The sequence below is a fragment of the Tachysurus fulvidraco genome, chromosome 26 (assembly GCF_022655615.1).
Source record: "Tachysurus fulvidraco isolate hzauxx_2018 chromosome 26, HZAU_PFXX_2.0, whole genome shotgun sequence".
Taxonomy (NCBI): Eukaryota; Metazoa; Chordata; class Actinopteri; order Siluriformes; family Bagridae; genus Tachysurus; species Tachysurus fulvidraco.
In genome coordinates this window covers 16,514,009-16,518,092 of record NC_062543.1, presented here as the reverse complement: position 1 = coordinate 16,518,092, position 4,084 = coordinate 16,514,009, and positions in this window count along the sequence as shown.

Here is a 4,084-nt window from a genome sequence, read left to right as displayed (position 1 = left end):
AGCTTCTTATGTTCCCCACTGGATCTACGAGGCTAATGTCGTGTTATAGCCACCAGATGAGCATGACACAAAAGGCACTGTGTTCTGTGGAAGATGTTGACATTGAGATGTTCCTGTTGGACACAGAAGCAGCTCTCAGCTGGACTCCATGCTGCTGTGTCTGTGGTGTTAAATCTGTAAAAGACATAAAGACAATAAACTGTAAAGTAAACGTGCGCAAACTGAGACGTTTATGACAGAACGTAAAAAGTAATATAGCTGAGAATAATAAGGTAATGTCACTGAATAATGTATCCCATGATGCCTTGAGAAGGATCTGTAATGTAAGCAAATGTCACACAGACGGTTTCCTACAGATTAACACGACCTGCTGCGCTAACGATTAGCAGTTGTGCTATTTAAGTGTTTCTGTAGAGTATTTACACTGGCAGGGGATGGAATGTAAAGTAAAGATGTCCAAGTTAAAGTCTCTCGAGTCTCATCATTAGTGTGTGTGTGTGTGTGTGTGTGTGTGTGTGTGTGTGTGTGTGTGTCTGATAAGCTAGTCCAAGTCCACTGAAGTTCAAAAGCGATGTAAGAACAGAAGAATAATCAGAGCTCAACACCGCCATCTTGTTGGTCTTCTGACACACACTGAGCTGACTGCTGTAAGGAGAACACTGAGACCTGCAGGAACCTTCAGTGGAGAACATTCAGAACTTCAAACTACAAAATGGGACAAGGAAATGAGGGAGCATTAAAACAACGGGCACTAAAACCTAGTTGTGATGTGTCACCTGGACTAGAAATGAAAGACAGAGTAGAACCTCGATCAGGAATAACTGGGACCAGAAGTACCTTTAAACCAGAAGCTCTAGATCAGGAAACCAGGACCTGTGTAACAAAAAAACATCTGGAAGCTGCACTAGAAATAAGGGAACTGGGAAATGAGGGCACTACAAACCTAAGAATGAAGCTGGGAACACCTAGACCCTAGACGAGAAACAATGCACCTTAGAAATGAGGGACCTAAAGCAGAGACACAAAAAGAGAACAAAACCAGAGAACATCTGGAACCTGGAGACATGAAACCTGAGGAATAAAGCAATCTAAGGGACAACCTGGAACTAGAACGGAGGACAGAATGAAACCAGGGGACATTTTTTATTATCTAAAGAGAATCTGAACTTCTTGTGACCCCTCTGGGTTCCTGAATGTTCAGGACTGTTCCCGAATGATGTGGAACGTTCCAGAATGGATCCATCACACCACGAACATCCTGCCGGGTTTTCAGGGACCATCGGAGAATCAAACCAGAGCAAAAGTGAGCAATATTGTGCTTGGAAACTTAACGTGCCTACGTGCTGAGTTTCCAGATTCTTCTCTTGACACATATGTGTGTGTGTGTGTGTGTGTGTGTGTGTGTGTGTGTGTGTGTGTGTGTGTGTGTGTGTGTGAATGTGTGTGTGTGTGTGTGTGTGTGTGAGAGAGAGAGAGAGAGAGATATGGACACAACATCTGGCCATAACTGTGTGATTGCTCTCTCTATAGGCAGCAACTCGGGGATATACTGTGAGCTTTAAAAGCAATTTCAGAGCCTCTTACACAGCAGCCAAAAACGAGAGAGAGAGAGAGAGAGAGAGAGAGAGAGAGAGAGAGAGAGAGAGAGAGGAAATGAGGACAAAGACAAGAATGTGGAAAGAGTGTGAGAAGTATTTTGAAGACAGAGAAAGAGAACAGAGGGAGTGTGAAAGTGTGAGCCAAACACATGATCATTCAGATAACTCCATCTATCGCTCTCTCTCTCTCTCTCTCTCTCTCTCTCTCTCTCTCCCTCTTCTGCATCCCTCCATCCAGAGATTTGAGGTTGGAGATTTACTGGAACACTGTCCGTAAGTGTCCTAACACATGTTCCTTACAGAGAGGGGAGAAAAGGGACATAAAAGAGTTTGTATAGATTTTGAAGTGCAGTTTGCGAAGGGCACTAATAAGGGAGCAAGTCACTGAGGACGAGATGACAGAAGAGCCGAGAAACGAAAGCATTTAAAGACATCCTAGGGTTAGGGTTAGTGTTAAGGGTTAGGGTTAAGTGTTAGGGTTAGTGTTAAGGGTTAGGGTTAGTGTTAAGGGTTAGGGTTATCACTAAGGGTTAGGGTTATCACTAAGGGTTAGGGTTATCACTAAGGGTTAGGGTTGGTGTTAAGGGTTAGGGTTAGTGTTAAGGGTTAGGGTTATCACTAAGGGTTAGGGTTATCACTAAGGGTTAGGGTTGGTGTTAAGGGTTAGGGTTATCACTAAGGGTTAGGGTTAAGTGTTGGGGTTGGTGTTAAGGGTTAGGGTTAGTGTTAAGGGTTAGGGTTATCACTAAGGGTTAGGGTTATCACTAAGGGTTAGGGTTAAGTGTTAGGGTTGGTGTTAAGGGTTAGGGTTAGTGTTAAGGGTTAGGGTTATCACTAAGGGTTAGGGTTATCACTAAGGGTTAGGGTTGGTGTTAAGGGTTAGGGTTAGTGTTAAGGGTTAGGGTTATCACTAAGGGTTAGGGTTATCACTAAGGGTTAGGGTTAAGTGTTAGGGTTGGTGTTAAGGGTTAGGGTTATCACTAAGGGTTAGTGTTAGCGTTAAGGGTTAGTGTTAGCGTTAAGGGTTAGTGTTAAGGGTTAGGGTTAGTGTTAGTGTTAAGTGTTAAGGTTAGTGTTAAGGGTTAGGGTTATAATTAAGGGTTAGTGTTAAGTGTTAGGGTTAGTGTTAAGTGTTAGGGTTATAATTAAGGGTTAGGGTTAGTGTTAAGGGTTAGTGTTAGCGTTAAGGGTTAGTGTTAAGTGTTAGGGTTAGTGTTAAGTGTTAGGGTTAGTGTTAGGGTTAGTGTTAAGTGTTAGGGTTAGTGTTAAGTGTTAGGGTTAGTGTTAAGTGTTAGGGTTAGTGTTAGGTTTTTTGAAATATACAATGACCCCCACCCCATTTTATTGCCCTGGGTTAGCACCCTTAAGTGTTAGGGTTAAGTGTTAGGGTTAAGTGTTAGGGTCCTACATTATAAGTGAGGAGGACGTCAGCTGTGTGAGGCGGCTCAGTGACCACAAAACACTTTAATCAGGATCTTTAATTTCTTTTGACGTCTTTATCATAAAAATGTGAATTAATGTTTGTTAATTCTGACAAATTTATTTACAAAAATTTATTTACAAAAGTAGTCAGTTTGTTGTTTTTTAATGTAACATTTAAAAAGAAAAGTAAAGAAAAAAGAAGAATGAAAAATAAACTAGACAGACGAACAACGGCGAGACACAGACGAACAGGGAGACACAGACGAACAACAGGGAGACACAGATGAACAGGGAGACACAGACGAACAACGGCGAGACACAGACGAACAACGGCGAGACACAGACGAACAACGGCGAGACACAGACGAACAGGGAGACACAGACGAACAGGGAGACACAGACGAACAGCGAGACACAGACGAACAGGGAGACACAGACGAACAACAGGGAGACACAGATGAACAGGGAGACACAGACGAACAACAGGGAGACACAGACGAACAACGGCGAGACACAGACGAACAACGGCGAGACACAGACGAACAACAGGGAGACACAGACGAACAACAGGGAGACACAGACGAACAGCGAAACACAGACGAACAACAGGGAGACACAGACGAACAGGGAGACACAGACGAACAACAGGGAGACACAGACGAACAACAGGGAGACACAGACGAACAGCGAAACACAGACGAACAACAGGGAGACACAGACGAACAGGGAGACACAGACGAACAACGGCGAGACAGATGAACAGGGAGACACAGACGAACAGGGAGACACAGACGAACAACGGCGAGACACAGACGAACAACAGGGAGACACAGACGAACAACGGCGAGACACAGACGAACAACAGGGAGACACAGACGAACAACGGCGAGACACAGACGAACAACAGGGAGACACAGACGAACAACAGGGAGACACAGACGAACAGCGAAACACAGACGAACAACAGGGAGACACAGACGAACAGGGAGACACAGACGAACAACGGCGAGACACAGACGAACAACAGGGAGACACAGACGAACAACGGCGAGACACAGACGAAC